The sequence below is a fragment of the Silurus aristotelis genome, assembly GCF_946808225.1.
Source record: "Silurus aristotelis genome assembly, chromosome: 19".
Classification (NCBI taxonomy): Eukaryota; Metazoa; Chordata; class Actinopteri; order Siluriformes; family Siluridae; genus Silurus; species Silurus aristotelis.
The window spans coordinates 4,800,196-4,824,014 of NC_139592.1; the positions used below are offsets into that span (position 1 = coordinate 4,800,196).

The window sequence follows — 23,819 nt, forward strand, 5'->3', positions numbered from 1 at the left end:
TGAGTTGGATGAGGAGTTCAGTAGGTTGACAACTGAGGAAAAGAAAGACTGTTCCTGGGTCTGATAGTGTGACAGCGAAGGCTCCTATACCATCTCCCAGATGGGCACAGTCCATGGTAAAGTAGTGTAGAAGTAAACAGTCCATGGCTAGAGTGGGTGAATTGATGCCTTTGATAATGTAATACATATTTGTAAATTCTAATTGGCTAAGGTGTGTTTGAAGTGTGCAGTGGCCACATCACCATAATTGCAATTTGTTACACTAATCTTTGTCCATTATGTTGTTTAGCTACAAAAACTTACTGTTGAACTTCACTGCCTGGTAAAAGAATTAGTTATTACTGTACATTTAATATGTGTTATATAAAATATATATATATTTTTTTTTTTTTATCAGCAAAAAAAGCATTGTGAAAAAATATAGCAGATGAGACCAATTAAAGATTAGTGCATAGGCTATGCTAATCATTGTCTGTTATGATGCTTAGCTATAAAAACTTCTCGTTGAACTATACTGCCTGGTGGAAGAATTGGTTAATGCTAATATTGCTAAAAAATGATACTGTTTTATTAAATAAATTAAATCTCAACATTTATAAACTCAAGAATCTCCCAGTCATGTATTTTTTTATTTAAAATGTCATATTTTACAGTATAGTGTGAAATATTATTTAAAAAAATACTTTGTCAGAAATAAACAAAAGTCCCAGCCGAACTCACTGATCCGAATGAATTAAAAAATGGTCAAGGTGGGTGTGGCCTGTTAGCTCTAGCTACTAGACCTGCTGTGCTGTTAGACCCACTATGCCACAGGACAAAAAATTACCTGGACAATAAGTGTCAGTATTGGACCCTGGATGCACCAAACTATCAATTTGTATTGTTTAAACAGTGGATAGACATAATCCACAGTTCATGTAGACTGTCAACAATCATTGGCCTCAAGACAAACATTGACTACTCTGGAAGTTTAAGTAAAGAAATTGCACAGACTGTGGAAAGGTTTAAAGCTATCCATATTTTAAATGCACATGACTTCAAATGAATATCTGGCATGTTTGGGCACGCTCTCAGATAATAGATGTCACAGGCCATGTCAAAACACAGTTACCCTTCCTTTGCCCTTCTCGGATTTTCCCTTAGTGAACACAGTGTGCAGGTTTGCCCGTCGGCTCTGTGGCAGTCCCGGGATTCATACTAATCTCTGTACAGTATCAAAAACAAAATCTCAACCTGATCATGTATCTGTCACTTGCATAAATAACTCATAGTTGAATTGTAAAATTGTATTAAAAAAGATGAATGTGTTGTCGTTTTGTAAATGTCATTTGGGTTTGATTAACGAGTTGAGCAATTATTCCTGAGAACTTTAAATAAAAACGCAGCTATATTTCACAAGTTTATTTATTGCCATGGCTAAATTCCTGCAAAGGTCATGTTATGTAATGTTTTATAACCAGTCTACTATATGTTGTACTTACACAGTAAATAACACGATTAGATCAAGTAAAATTAAATAGTGAAAAATAGTGAATTAATGAGTTAATTCTAATCACTTTAGTTTGTAGGTAGATAACGTCTGTTAAAATGTCGAAAAAGCGTTACTCCTAACACATTACTCTAATACATTACACCTGCACTTTTTGAATATTTCCACATTTCTGATGGGAATCTCTTATGGCAATCTGTTCCACTAGATTTTGGAATGTGCTTATGGAGATTTGTGCTCATTCAGCCATAAGGGTGTTAATGAAGTCAGGTACTGGTGAGGTGAGGAGGTCTGGGGTGCAGTCAGAGTTCCAATTCATCCCAAAGGTGTTCAATAGGGTTGAGGTCAGAGATCTGTAGCAGGAGATCTTTCTCTCCAAGCCGTGTAAAGCATATCTTCATGGAGCTGGCTTTGTGCACTGGCAGTGTCAAGGAACAGGTTTGGGTTTCCTGGTTTACGTGAAGGGAGAATATAATAAGGTATAATATAAAGTGAGCTGGTGTTTGTGCACATTGTCAGGCCTCAAGAAGGTACTTGTGGTACTTTTGAAGCTCTTAATACACACTAAAGGTGAGATGGGGAGGTCTGGGGTGCAGGCAGTTTTCACAATAATCCCTATGGTGTTCAATCAGGTTTATAGCTCTATAACAGCAGATCTTCCACTCTAACCTGTATAAACTACATCTTTATGGAGCTGGCTTTGTGCACAGGGGCATTGTCATACTGGAACAGGTTTGGGTCTGCTAGTTCAAGTGAGGATAACATTTAATTCTGTCAAATGCAAAGACATCCTATACAGTAGTGTGCCTCCAACTTTGAGAAACACATATAATACATTTCCTAGATTAAAAGTGATAAAGTTTCGAAATGACTGAAATCTGCAAGAAATTGAAAAATTTTAGTAGTAAAATTTTTTTTTTATACTGTTCATTCAAAAACCTGGGGAAAAAAATTAGATATTGGGTGAAAAAAAAAGCAGATTTTCCCAGGTTTTTGAATGAACAGTGTAAAAAAAATTTTTAACTACTAGAAATTTTTCAATTGCTTGCAGGTTTCATTCATTTCGAAACTTTGTTACTTTTACTCTAGGAAATGTATTATATGTGTGTCTCACCGTTGATGGCACACTACTGCAATAAAAGCAACAAATAAAAAGATAAAAGATGAAACCAATTAAAGATTTAAAGAAGAAGAGAACCACTGAAGATTTTCTGAATGCTCTGCTGTTAAGATCGTTAAGTTGTCTAACAGTGAAAGCAGATGGAGCATGGGGACAGACTTTATAGTTAGTGCCGTGATTTCGGACGTCCCTGCCGTGTAATAGGTCTTACTCCATTACTCAATATTTTGTGAACTCTGATTGAAAAAAATACACATGGAAATAGCGTTTAAGTGCTAGCGTTTAAGTGTTTTCATTAATAAACTGCTGAGGTCATCAGCAATCACAATGCTTTCATCACGTCAATATCTACGAAACATTGTTGGTTTTCTCAGCTCAGAAATGATCCACCCTAAATAGTTCATTCAGACAAGCAGTCAAATCCGATCCCAACCTGATCCACAATGAGGATCCAGGAACTCTCTAGAGAACTATCCTAGGGAGCAAAATACTGCAGTGCAGATTCTGGAAATGTACTGAGGATCCGAATACAACTCTGAGGATGATGCTCAAACCACATTGAGGATCATGCTTTGAGGCTTGTAGAATCCTAGCTCAACCTGGAGAATTCTATTAGGGATCCTATAGCCACACTAAACAGCGGTGGTGAAATTATAACCACAATGATTTCCCTAAAACCACACTGAGGTTCTAAGAACTATTCAGGGAAACCAAGATCAATGCTAAACAAACAACACAGAGGAACCTAAACCTCACCTGAATAGCCTACAATCAGAATCAGGAAGAAAAAATAAATACAATTAAATAAAATGTAATTGGTATTGCACATTTTTATTCAAAATTTATATAAAAGCTTTTATTGCACAGTAAAAGACAGGAATAAGTAAATAAGTGGCATTGCACGTATATTTTTTTTATTGCACAATGGGGAGAGCATTTAAGTGAGGTACAACTAAGCCTAGAACACAAAAACGACATTAAGGATCCTAGAACTGCACTAAACTTTCTTTCGGCTTCTCCCATTAGGGGTCGCCACAGCGGATCCTCCGCATGTTTGATTTGGCAGATGTTTTTACGCTGGATGCCCTTCCTAACGCAACCCTCCCCATTTATCCGGGCTTGGGACCGGCACTGAGAGTGGCTGGGGTTGGTTCCCTGACCGGGGATCGAACCCAGGCCGCAGCGGTGAGAGCGCCACATCCACCACTAGACCACCAGGGATCCTAGAACTGCACTGATATCCCAAAGAACTATGGTGAAATTCCAAGAAATGCACTGAGGATCCTAGAACAACAATGACCAACCACCAATAAGATGCCTAGAACTGCACCAAGGACCACAATGAGTATCCAAAAACTGCAATGTGGATCCTAGAAATGGCAAAAAAATGGGGAATCCACATGCTTTGAGACTCCTAAAGCTACTTTGAAGACTCTACAACTGCAGTGAGATGCCTAGAACTGTATCACCTATCCAGGGACATCGTGAGAATCCTAAAACCACACTGTTTTTAGAACTATAACTGTCTTGAGAATCATAGAATTACTTCTTCTTCTTTTGGCTGCTCCCATTAGGGGTCACCAAAGCGGATCATCCATCTCCATATTCCCGTGTCCTCTACATCTACCTCTTTCAAACCAACTACCTAAATGTCCTTACTCACCACATCCACAAACCTCCTCTTTGGCCTTCCTCTTTTCCTCCTTCCTGGCGGCTTCATCCGCAGCATTCTAATACCGATATACCCCATGTACTCCACTCCCAAAGAAAATTACAGCATCTTTATCTCTGCTACTTATGCCACTGTCTCTAAACCATACAACATAGAAGGTCTCACCACAGTCCTATAAAATTTCCGTTTCACCCTTCTATCACGTGTCACTCCTGCTATCACTCTTCTCCTCTCACTCCACCCTGCCTGCACTTTTTTCTTCACTTTTCTAACACACCATTACTTTGTACTGTTGACCCCAAGTACTTAAACTCATCCACTTTTACCACCTCTTCTCCCTGCAACCACACCGCTCCACTGCCCTTCCTCTCATTCACACACATGTACACTGTCTTACTCCTACTGATTCTCTCCCATTCTCTCCAGCACGTACCTCCACCTCTCCAGGCTCTTCCCACTCTGCTTACTACTCCCGTCACAAATCACAACAGCATCTGCAAACATCATAGTCCATGGAGACTCCTGTCTGACCTCGTCCGTCAACCTGTCCATCACCACTGCAAACAGGAAAGGGCTCATATCTGATCCTTGATGCAGTCCAACCTCCACCTTGAACCAGTCTGTTGTTCCTACTGCACACTTTACTGCTGTCACACTATCCTCATACATATCATGCACCACCCTCACATACTTCTCTGACACACCAGACTTCCTCATACAATACCACAACTCCTCTCTCGGCACTCTGTCATACGCTTTCTCCAAATCCAAAAACACGCAATGCAACTCCTTCATACATACATACAAACATAGTCCCATATTAACTTGAAGTTAGTGAACTTTAGAAATAACAATAATGCCCTGATAATATGAGCTGCTCAACATGATCTGGAAAAGAGCTGCCATGACGTATGAGTACTTACAGTCAGTTGTGATAATAGCATGATATTGTTACATTAATAAAACATTGATGTGTATAATAACATCGTGTGAGGCCTTCTCATCCAAACCTTGTACCATTCAAACCTTCTTGAGGTCAAACTTTCTTTATGATTGAAAGTAGGAGGCAGGGTCCGAACTAAACAGAATAATCAATTATTACATTGTATTTATTTGGTATGGTTACCACTTTCAAACTGGTTTTGATTTGTTGTTGTTAATTGGTTAGGTTCTTGATGGGTTTGTTGACACATTTCCTGGCTCCTAGAACAACAATGGCAAATTGCACCAAGAGCCACAATGAGAACTGCACTTGGATGTCCTTGGGTTTAAGTATATTGGGACCAATTCCACAGCAGTAGTTCCTGTTTTGAGTTCCTGGACTAAAATATCTTGGCAAAAAATCTTTTATTTACAGTTCCTGACCTACAGTTGCTAGGATAAAGTTTGGGGTTGTAAATTACTAGGTACAAGCTCCTCAGCTGAAGGTTCTGGGTAAGAGGTCTTGCACTTAAGCTCCTTGGGCAAAATTTCACAGATTTTTTTCTTCATCTAATGCTTCTAAACTAAAGCAAGCCAAAGAACTTAAGGTCAGGAGCTATAACAGACATTTCAGCTATGGAAATTTAGCTGAAGAAATTTTAAACAAGGAATGTTATCAGGAACTATAGCTGAGGAATTGTATAAGGGCATTCTAAGAAATGCAAGTACCTTGGCTTAAATTTCTCATTTATAGTTCTTGACCTAACATTTCTTGCCTTCCTTAGCCTTAGTTTCTAATGTTAAGTTCCTAGTAAAAGTCTCACCTATAGTATATGAAATACATTTTCAGGGCAAAAGTTAGCTGCAAATTACAGGACATAGAGTTCCTCAAATGCAGGACTTGGGCTAAAGGTCTTCTGCTTAAGATCTTTGGATGAAGTTTTCCAGCTATATTTCCTGACCCATATTTCTTGGGCTTAAGTTTTAAGATTAAATGTAAAATTTTAGACTTTAGACTAAAACACCTTTACTGAAATTCCTAGATTACCGTTTTTTTTTGTTGTTTTTGCTAATTGGCACGTGTTACACGGCCATGTTTTGCAACTGGCTGATAAAATTGAACATGTACATAAGAACAGAAGTAGCGTGGGAGGAAAAGACCTTGAGCACCACTCCGACACATTTTCCAGATTGCTATGTCTTTACGGCCTTGACATTCAACGATGTTCTCATGACACTGGAGTCGTTGCTGTTCGGCTGAACGCCATTGCGCTTCCCATCGATGAGTTTACCATCTTTCAGCACTCCTGCTCACATCTGCTGCTTTAAAAACGACCTTCTGCTGTCTGCACGCTCTTTATTCAACCATAAAAAATTACGGAGCCAGGTTTTTTGATCTGACAAAATGAAAAACGACACCAAATCATATATAAATGGTCAAATAAAACATCAGAGAAATTAAATAAAAAATAGAAACGTTTTTCGTGTCTGAACTCCAAGGCTGAACAGCACTGAAATCAGATAAAACATGATTTTTGGAATGAATATAATTAAATATTATAGAAGAATTCCAAATGCCTTGTATAAAGCCATTATCTATATGAACTGGTAACAGTAATAATTTTATATCATGGTATGAGAATGTAAACCTTCATTCTTTCACACTTTCACTTTTTTTAAACACACACACATGCACACACACCCACACACACACTAGCTCTAACCTGACATAATTTCATCTGGCATACACACGCCACTCCAAAATGTATCTTACACACCTGACTCATTACAGAGTTTATATCAATAACGGAAGCACTGAGGTGTAATTATACACACTGAGAGAAAGACTGAGAGAGGTAGGTCACATTCTTGGAATTTTTAGCTGTTTCTGGTTGCCTGATAATTTATACAATATGAACATTTGTACATTTTAGCAGGTGTTTAGCTGGATAAATTTCACACATCCATACTCAAGTAACTTCAATAACTTTATTAACTTCAAGTTGCACATAATAAAGCATTTAAGGCATGGAGAAAAGGGTCTTTTAATTTACACACTTCTGCTAATCCACACATGACTGTTACTCCACACAGTTCTGTACCTCCACAAACTTCTTTTACTCCACACACTTCTGCTAATCCACAAACTTCTGTTACTCCACACACTTCTGCTAATCCACATACTTCTGTTACTACACACACTTCTGCTAATCCACAAACTTCTGTTACTCCACACACTTCTGCTAATCCACATACTTCTGTTACTCCACACACTTCTGTTTTTCCACACACTTCAGCTAATCCACATACTTCTTTTACTCCACACACTTCTGTTTTTCCACACACTTCTGCTAATCCACATACTTCTGTTACTCTACACACTTCTGCTACTAAACATACTTCTGTTACTCCTTACACCTTATGTTTATATTATTACACAACCATTTACTCACACACTTTGGACACGTCTGTGTTTCCACAAGCATTTCTTACACCTCACAGTTCTGTTACACCACACACCAATGCTTCTGCACATACTTATGTTTCTCCAGACTATATGCATAGACTGCATATGCTAGCTCAAACACTTCTTTTATTATATACGCCTCTGTTACCCTACAAATCTGCTACAACAAACATTCAGTGTTACTCCAATGTATTTTTAAAGTCACTATAATATAAAAAAAGAAACTGTGTCAGGCGTAACATCTGACAGACATCTGATTAGCCTGGTAGGTGTCATGTAATCGTCGAGAGCTAGCCAGGAGTTGGAAACTAGCTGTAACCAATCTGGAAGAAAAATGGGATAAACCCAAACAAAAAGAAAAGATGATTCGTATGATGATTAACATGTTTGTTTGATACTTTTCAGGTGCATTGCAGCTGCACAAACAATGCTAGACATCCGTGCATACACACTTTAAATCCAGACCTCAAAAAGAAATATTATGTGTGTGCACACACACATAATACTTCTAACACTGTTTGTGCAGCTGTTCCACACCTGTGCGAACTATTAACTTTCAATCATCATAATAAGCAGTGGTTATGGTAATAAAAAAGAGTAGAACCGTTAGGAAAATGTTTCGGTGATCAGGTATAAATTGTAAGTTGGCGCATGATCACGATCACACTGTGGGGTGTGTTACAGCTCTTTCAGCACGAGTTAAGCGGTACAGAATACACACGTTTTATATAAACATGTTACAAACTGCTGTAAAGGGTTTTAGTGTTGCACGGGCCTTGGGGCCGTTTGGTAATCACTTCTTAAATAAACAAGACGCTACTATAACAACACACACACACACACACACACACACACACAAACACACACACACACACACTTACATATACATGGCTCTGGGTAAGTCAGAGAGTTTAACAAGATTTTAATTGGATTAGGGACTTTTACTAACCATCATAATATAAGAGTAAGTGTAAGTGTAAGTTGCATTAATTCTTTCTTTGATTTATTAATTTTTTTTTCTTCTAATACTTCAGAAACAAACTATGGAAAACAAGTAATTTTCCTGTTTCTTTATGGATACGTGAAAACAAAAAAGGCTTGATTTTTTTTTTAGATGTATAATTACTACGTCTACAAAACTACAAAAGCAATAGGTCACTACAGGTTCAGAATTATGACCCCTTGTTTCCTTTTTTGTTTTCATTTGGATAAAATAAAAGAAAAAATTGTCTTTTTTTGTTTCTTTTTTTGTTTGCTTATTTATAATTTTTTCTCTATTCAATTAATCACAAAGTGTAGGAATCAATTCGGTGACAAAAAACTGAGGCATATTTTAAATATTTAACATTCTAAATAAAAAAAATATTTTAAAATAATTATTTCATAGTTTTTTAACATTTAACGAATGCAACGTACACAGACTGATGTCAAAGTAGAACACTTCTATGTTGCACATGCTTGAAAATTAAGCAAGATTTTTCATTTCTAATTTTAGAAAACAGAAGAGAAAATGTGAAGAGACCTATTTATGAACAATTTACGTTTACATTGATGGCATTTGGAAGACAGTTATGCCCAGAGTGACTTACAAAATTGCTCTGAAGTCTTTATCAGGTTTTCTAATGCAGATTTGAAAGAACACAATCTGAGTAAAAGGGGATGAGAAGTGCTATTTATATAGTGCAAGGAGAGATATTGTTTGAAGACTGTTAGTGACTCTGTCCGGGCATCAAGTGGAAGTTAATTTTATCACCGAGGTGCCAGAACAGAGAAGAGTCCTAAAGTTTTCCCTGAAAGATAAATGGTTAAGTCGAGCAATGGTTGAGGTTTAGAGGGTGCGTGGTGCAGTGCGAGATGAGAAAAATGCTATGATGAAGCTTTGCTTGCTATCGTTTGGCTTTGTTTGTGAGCATCAGTGTTTTAAATATGATGTTCGGTGGCTGCAGGAGGCCAGTGGAAGGAGTATAGTAGTAGGGTAGTGTGGAGGAATCTAGGCAGGTTGAAAACAAGGTTGCATTTAAGTGCTAATCACTGTGCACCTTAACAATGATGATTCTGTAACTAATGGACATTCAGTGCCACCCAAATGGGGATGGGTTCCCTTTTTGAGTGTTCAACTGTTTTTCCTCATGCCATCTAAGGGATTTTTTCCTTGCCACATTCGCCACTGGCTCGCTCATTGGGGAAAACGTACAATTATAAAGAACAAACTTATACATTATTTTATAACAGTTCTATATCTGAGCATGTGATTGTCGGATTATCAATATGCAAAAGAAAAGTACAGTTTATGGTTACATCAAGGCTGACTGAATTTAGGGCATTTCAAATTTAGAGCAGTCAGTTCACCTATTGGAAAAAAGAGGAACCTGAAGAACCATATGGGCCTTGGGAGAACATAAAATAAACTTAGAACAGACAGGAAATTCAACTCAAACCAGGAATGCTGGAGCAATAAGCAAATGACAAACTGTTGTAGAAAAACATTTGTTTTGGTAAGGTCCAGTGGAATTTTCCATTAATCAGTAAAGCAACCTGTGTGCATTGGATTTTAATGGTAAAAGCAGAAACGTAGACATCTGTAATTTACAAAAAACAGAGCTGAGATATGGCGAAAAAATATATACAGTGAGGAAAATAAGAATTTGAACACCCTGCTATTTTGCAAGTTCTCCCATTTAGAAATCATGGAGGGGTCTGAAATTGTCATCGTAGGTGCATGTCCACTGTGAAAGACATAATCTAAAAAAAAAAAAATCCAGAAATCACAATGTATGATTGTTTAACTATTTATTTGTATGATACAGCTGCAAATAAGTATTTGAAAACTTGAGAAAGTCAATGTTAATATTTTTTTCACCAGGTTTGCACACACTGCAGGAGGGATTTTGGCCCACTCCTCCACACAGATCTTCAGATTATATCAGGTTTCTGGCCTGTCGCTGAGAAACATGGAGTTTGAGCTCCCTCCAAAGATTCTCTATTGGGTTTAGGTCTGGAGACTGGCTAGGCCATGCCAGAACCTTGATGTGCTTCTTACAGAGCCACTCCTTGGTTATCCTGGCTGTGTGCTTCGGGTCATTGTCATGTTGGAAGACCCAGCCTCGACCTATCTTAAATGCTCTAACTGAGGGCAGGAGGTTGTTCCCCAAAATCTCGCAATACATGGCCCCGGTCATCCGCTCCTTAATACAGTGCAGTCGCCCTGTCCCATGTGCAGAAAAACACCCCCAAAGCATGATGCTACCACCCCCATGCTTCACAGTAGGGATGGTGTTCTTGGGATGGTACTCATCATTCTTCCTCCAAACACGTTTAGTGGAATTCTGACCCAAAAGTTCTATTTTGGTCTCATCTGACCACATGACTTTCTCCCATGACTCCTCTGGATCATCCAAATGGTCATTGGCAAACTTAAGAGGTGCCTGGACATGTGCTGGTTTAAGCAGGGGAACCTTCCGTGCCATGCATGATTTCAAACCATGACGTCTTAGTGTATTACCAACAGTAACCTTGGAAACGGTGGTCCCAGCTCTTTTCAGGTCATTGACCAGCTCCTCCCGTGTAGTTCTGGGCTGATTTCTCACCTTCCTTAGGATCATTGAGATCCCACGAGGTGAGATCTTGCATGGAGCCCCAGTCCGAGGGAGATTGACAGTCATGTTTAGCTTCTTCCATTTTCTAATGATTGCTCCAACAGTGGACCTTTTTTCACCAAGCTGCTTGGCAATTTCCCCGTAGCCCTTTCCAGCCTTGTGGAGGTGTACAATTTTGTCTCTAGTGTCTTTGGACAGCTCTTTGGTCTTGGCCATGTTAGTAGTTGGATTCTTACTGATTGTATGGGGTGGACAGGTGTCTTTATGCAGCTAACGACCTCAAACAGGTGCATCTAATTTAGGATAATAAATGTAGTGGAGGTGGACATTTTAAAGACAGACTAACAGGTCTTTGAGGGTCAGAATTCTAGCTGATAGACAGGTGTTCAAATACTTAATTGCAGCTGTATCATACAAATAAATAGTTTAAAAATCATATATTGTGATTTCTGGATTTATTTTTTAGATTATGTCTCTCACAGTGGACATGCACCTATGATGACAATTTCAGACCCCTCCATGATTTCTAAGTGGGAGAACTTGCAAAATAGCAGGGTGTTCAAATACTTATTTTCCTCACTGTATATTTACTTAAATCATATACATGACATAGACAAACATTTACGTACACCTAAATATTAGAGTCTTGTGCTTTATGAACAACCAATACCACATTTAATCCCCATTTTAGACCTCCACTCTTCTGGGAGGATTCCACTAGATTGTGGAGTGTGTATGTTTAGATTTGTTCTCATTCAGCTACAAGAGTGTTAGTAAAATCAGGTACTGATGTAGGTGAGGTGAGGAGGCCTGGTGTGCATTTAGCATTTAATTCATCCCAAAGGTGTTCAATAGGGTTGAGTTCAGAGCCCTAAAGCAGAAGATCTTCCACTCCAAACCATATAAAGCAAATATAATACTACCACATCCAAACATCTTATATAATTGTGTATACAAATTTGTGGTAACAGTTTGAGGTAAATAGAAAGAGGCTTTTTTTTGTCACAGTGAAATAATTTTTTCCCATATCCCAGTGATGTTAGAAAGCTGGGGTCAGCCATGATACAGTGCCCCTAGAGCACAGAGGGTAAAGAGCCCAAGATTTACAGTTTGGCAATACCCAGGCTTGAACCCCCTGACCGTCCATTCAGTAATCCAGAGCCTTAACCGCAGAACTCATCTTTAACTTATCCCCACAAGAACCACATATGGCTGGAAAAGTGAGGGCTCCAAATACTTCTGTCTATATAGTGCAGAATTGCGGCTACATTATAAAAAAAAAAAACCCAGCTCTTTAAACAAACAAACAAACAAACCTGTGTGTGCAAACTAAAATCAGTCCAGTTTCAATCCCTCTCATTTTATCTTTGTACTCGCATATAGATGCCAACACACAAAATCCCTATAACCCCAGTCCTGCTTTATGTATTCCTGATAAATAAAAGGCCACTCAAGATCTTCTACTCCAACCCAGGCAAAGCACATCTTTACGTCAAACTGGTAAAAAAAATCTTCATGCAGAAGAGTTCAAGGTTCTTATTATTTATATACATTGCTAAGCCATTGCTAAATCAGCAGGAGATACAGGCAAAACACCTCTTTTCTGACTTGCTGTTTCCGGGGGAAATCAACACACATCAAGTCATGGCTTTTAGGTTGCATTTCAGCTCAGTTTATAAATCATTTCATTGTAAATTATGAAAACTGCGATTAAAACTGCACCATATTTTACTTCCGATCAAGATCAGCAAGAGATGCAAATGTTTTACATATACTGTATATGTATATACAGCTATATATTGCAAACAAGATAACGAATAGTAAATGACAAAAAGCCATACACATAATGCACACGTGATGATCTAACATGTAAACACTCATTTCTTAATTAACCTTGGACTTTATATCTGAGGACACAAAGAAAACTAATAGAAAAAACTAAGTATGGAAATTTTTGGTGCAAATTATATCTAATAACCTTGTGACAGGCTGTATATCGGTGATTAATGCATTAATGAATTATATAATAATAATGTATTTAAAAATTATATAAATTTTTGTATGAATGAATGAGTGAGCAATTTCAGAAACAGCTTTTGTCCTTCACATCTCTTCCGAGGTTCTGTTTGTTATTTCATGTTGCTCAAGTCAAGTCAAGTCAAGAGGCTTTTATTGTCATTTCAACCATATATAGCTGGCGCAGTACACAGTGAAATAAAACAACGTTCCTCAAGAACCCTGGTGCTACATAAACAACATAAAGCTACATGACAGAAAAGGACAGGGTAAAGGACTAGTAATTGTCCTCGCCACATAAAGTGCATCGTGTGCAACCTGGTGCGAACAGTGCAAGACAGACAGTGCAAAGACAAAACAAGACAGTGCAAGACAACACAGTAAAGCTGTTGTATATTAAACAGTGCGGTGTGTAAAAGAGAACTGAAGTGAACATTGTAATTAAAAAAATTTGCACAAAATGGTTTGTGCAAAAAAGCAATAGCAGCAGTCAAAAAAGATGTGCAAAAACATCATGTAAACAGTTTGTAGTACTGAGGTGATATTTTATGGGCATGGATGTGTGCAATGAATATGATTGTGTGTGTTGAGTCCGGGTTGTAGAGATCAGTCACACAGTTTAGTGTGTGTGCGTGTGTGTTTCAGTTCAGTGCTCGTGCTCATTTTCAGGTTTACGTCTATGTTTCATGCTGGTAAGTTCTTTGAATCATCTGTTACATTTCAAAAAGTTGCTGTAACGCAAGTGTTAACAGGAAATATTTTCTTAGACATTGCACAACATCAAACGCAGCGATAAATAACTTAAAAGTACAACCTTTTTTTTAAATTAAATAAATAAAGATTATTACAGTTGGGAAGTTGATATACATGTACTGGATTGTGCAGGGAAACAGGACATTTTGGAACTAGGACTTCGGCATTTGTTTGGAACCGGTGTGACGTAATTTAGAACCCTTCGCCAGTAGTTATAATAGAGAAGTGGAGTGGTACGCAAAGAGCGTTCGCTGTAAAATCTTTAATAACAATGGTGATAGTGTGAGTGCCGGGCAAAGTGAATATCGGCATCGTTACCAGTTAGGATGTCGTGATCATGCTCCGTCTGCTCATGCGATTACAACATGGTTACGTCATTTAGAAGAAACAGCTCAACATAGCAATGATGCGTGTTGTGGCACAAAGCGCTGAGGCTCCTCACGGTGGAAGCTCAAACAGCTTCAGTGTTCTCTGGTGTGTGGGCCGTTCGATTACCACCTGAGAAAATTTGAGTTGATGGGTTGAACCCGTTTCTTTGAAATGAGCAGACAGGACACAATCATGACGTTTTTTCACTCTTAGAAAATGCTTTTCAGTGAATGCTCGTTTGCTGCACCAGTCCATTGTTCCACTATAACTTATGGCAAGGGGTTCTAAATGAGGTTGCACTGGTTCCAAATGATAGCCGATGCCCTAGGGTCACCAACTCCTAGTTCCATAATTTCTCATTTCCTTGCGCCTCCCTGGATAAGAGGAATAAAATTAAGATGAATTCAAATGTATGAATTATCATTTGTTATTTTCCTGTAAAAGCATGCCCCATCATGTTTAAATCTTTGCATGTTAAACAACCTGACACCCGACAGTCATTTTTTGATGTGAGTGTAAATACCGTAAACTAGGCATGATGTGCAGTTTACCGCCTCAGTGAAGATGAACTAAAGTGACTGGTTCGTGCAGCGGCTGAATGGAAACAAGGATTTCTGAACATGTATTGACGTTCGTTCAAACGGCCGTGCAGAACAGGAATTTTTATTTTACATTATTATCAAAGCAAAATGTCCTTCTATACCTGGTCCTATGGCTCAAAAGAGGGATTTTTTTTTTGTGCAAAAACTGGTTTGTTTAAATGAAGTCAGCTTTTTTTTTTTTCCAAACAAAATGTTGGTGCATCTGTTTATAATTATAAAACCAAACCAGAGCATAATCAAAGTCAATAGGCCCAATAAATACAGAACAAGGCAATAACAGACATGGCCAAGTACAACACCAAATGCTCACTTTTGAAAAGCAATCTTTATTCTGGAAGTTTCCTTTCCCGTTAATCACCACTACAGACATTTCGGGAAAAATGTCCTACATAAAGAGTTCTGAGCGCCAAACTAAACGGGCCAGATGACAGGAATTGCAACCTTCTGCCTTTTTTTCCTTTTCTAATAATAAAATGCGGAAGAACAACGAAAGTATTGCAATGTACTGCGATGGGAGTTTCTGTCTGTCTGTCTGTCTGTCTGTCTGTCTGTCTGTCTGTCTGTCTGTCTGTCTGTATCTTTTTCTCCTCCTCAAGTCTGTTTGCCTGCCTGTCTCTACAGTATTTGTATGTCCACCTTTCTCACTCTCTTTACTCTCTCTGTCTGTCTGTCTGTCTGTCTGTCTGTCTGTCTGTCTGTCTGTCTGTCTGTCTGTCTGTCTGTCTGTCTGTCTGTGAATTTGTTTCACTATGTGTCTCTCTCTGTCTCCCTCTCTTCTGTCTGTCTGTCTGTCTGTCTGTCTGTCTGTCTGTCTGTCTGTCTGTCTGTCTGTCTGTCTGTCTGTCTGTTCTTCCTTTGTTTGTCTCTACCTGTCTGTCTACTTCTTTTAATTTCTTTCTTCCTCCCTCTGTTTGTATATCTGTCTGTCTGTCTGTCTGTCTGTCTGTCTGTCTGTCTGTCTGTCTGTCTGTCTGTCTGTCTGTCTCTCTTTCTCCTGCCTCTCTTTATTTGTCTGTTTGACACTTTCTCCCTCTGTCTGTTTGTGTCTTTCTGTTTGTCCATCTCTCTCACTCCATTTCTCTGCCTGTCTGTTTGGCTTCTTCTTTATCTCTTCCTCTCTTCTGCCTTCATCTAATTTCTCATTGGCTTTGAAATAATTTTTATATCTTTTGTTCTATAAATCCTTGTTTATATCATGTGGTGATTCCCATAAAGAACGTTTTATTTTTACAGACTTTGATCAGTTTTTCAGGCTGTTTTCATTTCAAGGCAAATTGTCCAAACTACAGAAATGAAGCATCAAGCCAATTTCATTATTTAAAACACAACGCAGAGACGAGCCTGATTACAAGTGCTACATTAGTTTATTATCTGCTACCCTAATATCTTGGCTAATTTGCTATGTTTAAATAAATATGGACTAATTGAAAGATACATAAAAAATTATTCCGAAGCAAAGATGACTAATCAGGAACATTAATCCTTTACTACTGAAATACAAATCAGGAAGGGAAGGATAAAGCTTAGAGAAATTCTACATTTACCTAGGGCCCTTTATTTCCCAGATTTTATATTCTCAGGGCCCTTTATTCCATTTGATTAATATTTCCAGGGGCCTTATTCCCCAGGATAAATATTCCCACTTTTTTGCCCCAGGATTGATATTCCCAGGGCCATTTCCTTTCACATGATTTATAGTCCCACTTCCCACTATAGTCTCACTTAATATCCATAGGGTTATTCCCCATGAATAATATATCCATGGCCCTTTATTAATCAGCATTAATATTCCCAGGGCCCCATGTTCTTTAGGATCAATATTCCCAGGGTCGTCCCTTAATCTTCAGAATTAATATTTCCTAGAGCATTAGATTCCCAGGGCTAATATTGCATATTCATTAATTATCTGTTATACTAACAAGAAAGATTAGATATACAATTGTATTGCTTTTTAAAAGTTTAGTGTTCTTCCTTATTGGTTCTGGAATCTCAACTGAAGTAACCTTCAGAACTTTCCAGAACATAAGGCACTAAAAAAGTGATGCCAAATTGTTGTGTGTAGTTTTTCTTTTTGACCGCATTAATTAAGATTATAAATAACTTTTCTTTAGAAACTTTTGGAGATTTGATGAGATTAGTGCACTATGAGCATGCGGCTAGACGAGCGATGTGAGACAAGTGTTGATCATTAGCTTAATGAAAATTTGGCTAAATCAACTATGTAATGATGCTGATACACAAGCAGAGCGACACAAAGAGCGCGTCTCTACAGTGAATATCAGTGCCGAATTCATAAACCCTACATGCAACATTGCTAATCTGTACAATAGATACTGTATTATTCGTAAATAAATGAAGGACTGTTTGAATTCTGAACGAGGAAGCTGGCTGAATGAAGTTGTCTGTAACTCCCCCGAGAGTTTGCGCGAGCGTCCCAGCTGCTCTCATTAGGCCTCATTACGTCTCATTACACTGCGGCGTGCTACGCTGCGTGAGCACATATCTACAGAGAGAGACCTTTAACTCAGGTTCAATGGGAAACCCGAGAAGCCTCATGAATAATAACAACACACATCATTGTATAGGAGGAGAAGGCCACTGTCCATCTGCTTCCATACCTCAGATCAGTGTTACCATGCATACCGTTTTCCCTCTTTTCTTTTTCCCTTTATTCTTTTTCCTCCCGATTCAATTCAGTAAAACTTGACATGACGTGACATGACAGGACCATATACCTTTACAGCACTGACGATGTGTTTCTTTTCACCTTTTTGAACTTTTGAATTGGTTTAAGATGTTGGTTTTAGTTGTTGTAATGTTGAGTTTGATGTTGAAACACTCAATGCCAAACATATACTAATGACCTTTCAATTCAATCAATATTTTATTGTCACTAAGCAGCTTTACTGAAATATATACCGTATACTTTGTATTAATCTCTATATAATTTGATATATTTTTGTATAAATAAATAAATAATCATATACTTGCATTTCCAGTGTGCAAAAGTTATTTAGATTCTGTCTGAGTTCTGTTATGCAGCTGCTTAAGTAAATTTTGCTGTGTAAAGCGTTCACATTGTCATTGTCCTCCCTCTGAGGTTAGATATTACTTGAGTTGAAGCCTTTAAGGCATTCACATAAAAAAAAAAAAAAGAAAAAGTATATTACTGATATGGAATCCTAATCAAATCTGACCATGAAATCATAAAATTATTATAGGAAACACAGAATGCCAAACTTCTTAACATGGAATAATGTCTATTTAATTCAATGTCATTTATATACACATGGTCACATAGTAGCATTACGGAAATATATCGATTTCATTAAAGACATTTTTAAATGTATAAATGTATCCCTGATGTGCAAACTAAAGGCAATAGTGGCAAAACCCCCAAAACGATGTGTGGAAAAACCTTGTAAAAAACGCAGACATGTATAGTTGATGTTGTGTAGAACGTTTTCCTTTTTTTTCCGGTTGTGCTCTTCAACCGGAAAAAAAAACCTGGCACCCTTGCAGCAATGCTTCATCTAATGTGGGAATACTCACAGAATTTCTTAATTGATTTATTAACTATGAAGAATGAATGTTCCTATTATTTACAGTGTGTAAAAGCTATAGTGGTGTGTTTGCAAGGAAAGTTCAGAGTATTCAGAGTTGGGTTACGACGCTGCTGTGTGTAATTTTAAAATTGTCCTATTTTTGAGGCTGCCTGATATTATTTTGGCCAGAAATGTACTAGTTTTGTCAGTGTCTACACAACTACCTAAATGCAAGGGTTTAGTTTAACATTTTTTATAAAATAAAGAGGTATAGAAATTTCGGACTGAAAAATAAATAGTGTAAATAATTATAGCATTTACAATAATTACCGCAAAACTTTCTTTTAAATACCTTATCTACTTTTTTTTTTGCAGATTATAAAATAGCACTTGATCCAGCACATTCGGTTATTCGGCATGTTACTTTTTATACCAAGCTCTGACACTTCCTTAGGCATGTAACTTAATGTATAGGCATCATATGACACATAGGACATTATTGCTCATTATTTCTTAGACTGACGAACATTGTGCAATCTGTATGACAGTCCACATTACAGGGCGTTCACAAAGAACTGTTGAATTCATGCTTTTTGACATGCACATGACATGTCTACGTGGTTAAAGTTTTTGGAACTCTGTTGCTAGGTGACATAAATAGATGACGGTTACTGAGTGGAGCTAAATAACCCAAATCTGTACATTATTGTGTCAATGTAGACAATGTAATGCTAAAGTCATGGTACCAAAAAATACAAAACTTTTAAGGATGCTAACTTTCCTCTGATGTATTTGCCATTACATTCAAGCTCTAAGGAGATCGAACGAAGCATAGCTATGTAATAGCGAACACGAAAAGGAGGAGATATGCAGCATTGTCAGGTTTTATCGGTTTAAATTGCGATTTATTTTCGTCCTTTCATTTATTAAATTTTTAATACAAATGAGAGCAGCTCAGGCTTAAATCCTTTAAACAGAAATACGTATATAATTTGACATTCTGTCTTTAAATAGAATAAATGCAGCTCTTCGTGGTCTCAAGCTTGATGATCAAATCCAGACTCTGGTTAGGAATATGATATTTTTTTTTCTAAATTGCTATAAGTGAGATTTGTCTTTCATTCTTCAGCATTGAAGACAAATGCTAACTATTTCCAGGTTTTCTATGCTTGGAATGTCCAGTTGACAGTATGAGAGAATTGTACTCATATTTTAACTGCTCTAATACAAGATACACAAATTTCTATGGTCCTGTCAAGCAGACAAAAACATGGACATGATGAATAGGACATTTGGCTTTGCATGGTTAAACGTACAGCTGTTATCACTTATGGTGTACTCACTTTTGTTGGCAGTTATTTTGACAATAATGGCTGTATGTTGAGTTATTTTTAGAGGACAGTAAATCTGTACTGCTCTACAGGCTGCACACTGAATACTCTAAAATATATAAAGTTTCATTTCTATAGAATTGTCCCTTGAGAAGATACTAAAATGGTTGGTAAAATGTGAGGGGTGTACTCACTTTTGTGGGACTCTGCATAATATCTATCTATCTATCTATCTATCTATCTATCTATCTATCTATCTATCTATCTATCTATCTATCTATCTATCTATCTGTCTGTCTGTCTGTCTGTCTGTCTGTCTGTCTGTCTGTCTGTCTGTCTGTCTGTCTGTCTGTCTGTCTGTCTGTCTGTCTGTCTGTCAAATATATTTGCAGGAATCAGTGTGTACAGATTAGTGTGTCTTTGCAACTTTAAGATTTGATGGTAAACCATAGATTTATATGAATTACACTGCATTATTATAATTATAAAAAAAATAGACATTTGCTTACTAGGAAATTTAAAAAGTTCAGCCGTGCTTGATTTTCTCTGGTTAACTCCAGACTGAAATCTAGTGTTCAGAGACACTTTTTTTTCCCAACAGACATCTTGTATTCTGCTAATTTATGACACTTCACTTCCATAAGACATTCGCTTGGTTTTTCAGGTTCAAGACGAAGGAACCATAATTTGACAAATTGAATTTAAAATCAATGGAACAAAAGCAGGTCTTGGCTTTCTGCTTTGTACACACTTCTGCTCTACAGGATTGAACTTCGACTCACAGACATGAAAGTTTATCAGAAATTAATCTGACAGTCAGAAACAAAAAATTGAATCAAAATGTTAGAACAAAATCAACACATTAGAGAAAGAAAACAAACAAATATGTGTGAAGGTTTTTTTTTTTTTCCTTTTTTGCCAGACAATGCTCTGACTGAATATCTTTCTTTATCCTTTACAGACAGTGGCTGTACTTCATCAGTGTCTCGTGTGAGTGGATAAAATTTCACATGCTAAAGAGAGCTTCTCAGGTCTTAGACTTGGGAAAAAAATGTAGTTAAGCTGTTTGGATAGAAATCATTTCTAATTGTAAAATGTAATTGTAAATCTAAAATGTATCCTTTAATCTTTATTCACCTTGATACAACTTTTATCATTAAATCTTTATCTCAATTTTTCCATTATGGTCTTTTTTTCTTTTTCTTTTTTACTGCTTAGGCAAATTTTGGTTTCTGTTATAGCTGTTTTTATTGAAACATTTTTTATGCATGAAATGCACAAAATACATACTTTTTTATTATTGCTGTTTTCAATATTGTGCATTCCCTTTTAATTATAATAATAATAATAATGTACATTTTTTTAACTGACTAATTGCAACATGATTTTCATTTCCTGTCTTAAACCTGACTCTGATAAGACTGATGTTATCCCCATCGTTATTCCTCCTCAGTCAGGTTGACATGCTAAGCCTTGACTCTGCCCCGCTGAAAACGCTACGAGCGTGTAACGTGTTCCATGTCTGCACTGATAGCGAGCCTTTCTGGTTGTGTAACACGATCAGTACATATAGAAGGGGAGGGAGAATTGAGGGAAAGAGGGGTTGACTGGGTGGAGGATTTGATGGTGGATGTTTCAGGGGTCTCTCCGTTGTGGGAAAGAGGAAAAAATGTTTGAGAAGATCCCACTTTACCTTGCACACCATCAATTCCCACACACACACACACACACACACACACACACACACACACACACACACACACACACACACACACTGGAGTGAATTTGTTCAGACTGCAGTGTATTCTTGTTGAAACAAAAATGATACAGTATATCAACCAACCTGCCACACACACACACACACACACACACACACACACACACACACACACACACACACACACACACACACACACACACACACACACACAGAGTATACAGTTCTGTATGTAACTATTTTCTTGGGATATTCTTATATTATTTCCTTTCTTGCATTTCAGGTCTTTCTGCTTCATGCACATAATGACAGACGTCTCGTTTTGCACAGACAGGTAGAGAAAGCAGCCAAAAACTTTGTCCACACACACACACACACACACACACACACACACACACACACACACACACACACACACACACACACACACACACACACACACATAGACACTCACTTCAGCGAGGAGCAGATCAGCCGTCGGGCCTTACCTCAGATCTCTCAGATCTCTTCTCTTTTTCCTCTCTTGCAACCGTGTACAAAACTAAAACAAGTCCCAAAGTTGACAATAGTCCAGCTTCTTTAACTTTATTGAATAATTTATTATTAATTCTTTTTATCCCAAACTCAGAATCCTCTTGTTGTGGATTGTGTGTATATTTATATAAATATATATATTTTTGGATTATCCAGGCTCAACTCTGTGAAAACTGATGGCTGTGAAAGTTGCACTCGTACATTTCTCCTCTCTGAACTTGCACAGAGTGAGCCAGCAGGTCCTAATGCCTTCACTTCTCCTCCTCCTCCCTTCTTCCCTCCCTCAATTGCAGCCGCTCCTCCCCTCCAGAGCTCATCGCTTCACGTTGATTGAACTTTTGTTTACTTTTTTCAACTCTTGATGAGGAGAGGATGGATTTTTGTGAAGGGAGTTTGCTAGATGTTTTGTTTTTGTCTGTTTTAGGTATCAAAGGTTGAATTGCATTATCACTGTTACAATTACTAATAAGTCTTTACACTGATAAAAAGACACACACACACACACACACACACACACACACACACACACACACACACACACACACACACACACACACACAATATTGATTCCTCCCCAACCTCTCATCCTTCACTCCCAAAGGCAAAAACAATTAAGCTATTCAAATTAACTATATAGAATAACTACAGTGTGTAAACCTCTCTGTGAACCCTAAACCTTTCCAAACTTATGACTGCTACAGCTCTTGACTCTGGAGACTTCTTCTATAAATGCCAGATAGGGTTCTGTGTAGCAAAATTGCCCTCCGTATCAAGAAATAGACATTTTTGATCCACTTATGTGGAGCATCCATCTGTTTCTATTAATTTAGAAATAATAATGTTATAGATGTATCCTATAAATGTATTTTTCTGCCCAATCAGATTTTAAAGATTTGAAAAAATCTATGGTGCTATGGGTAAATCACTAGAAGTAACGTGTGTGTGTGTGTGGACCAATCCTGTTCCGGCATGACGATGCTCCTGTACACAAAGCAAGCTCCATGACATGGTGTATTAGGGTTAGAGTGAAAGAACTTGAGTGTCTTGCAGAGAACTCTGACCTCAACCCCATTAAACACCTTTGTGATGAATTAAAACAAAATCCTGAGCCCCAGACCTTGAAAATATAACCAATAGTCTATTATCTTTATTTTATAGAGTTTCTTTTGTATGTGCTGCGTCTCTGAGCAGTGCATCAAATGTAAGTTTTGGATAGAGTTTCTATCCAATCAAATTTCAGCTGGCACCCATCGCTGGCCTCTTATTGATTCAAATCCATATTGCTTGAAGCTGTTGCTTTAACCAACCAGACGTTGATTTGGTCACTCTGAGGCCCACTTTAAGCTGTCCAAACATTTCTGCATTTTCACGTCCTTTGATTGGATGGTCAGAGAGCACTTTATTGAGAGCTCACAACCTGCATCCATAGTAAACCGTACAAGCTCAAAAATTGAATTTGATTTTTTCATTCTGTAATGACTGACAGAGAGGAAAAAAAATAGATTTGATAACAGATATACTCACAAGAACATTAACAAGATGGACTTTTCAAGAAAAGCTGGATATTATAAAAAGGTCAGCCCAAACAGTTCAAAACAATTAGGCTTTTCAATGAACCATTTATACTTTTTGTACATTCTTACTTGCAAAGAACCCTGGTAATTTTATGAGGTTGATGATTCTGCTT

At 37.6% G+C, this 23,819-nt stretch overlaps 1 protein-coding gene across 1 annotated transcript in view; it reads right to left on the bottom strand.

Moving 5' to 3' along the window:
• The window catches only part of ngfa (nerve growth factor a (beta polypeptide)), a 39,132-nt gene extending 16,767 nt beyond the window's left edge, over window positions 1-22,365 (bottom strand). The window contains exon 1 of the mRNA XM_083521148.1: window positions 22,087-22,365. The gene's annotated coding sequence lies outside the window, so the exon portion shown is untranslated. The remainder of the gene's footprint in view (window positions 1-22,086) is intronic.
• Window positions 22,366-23,819: the final 1,454 nt, after the last annotated feature.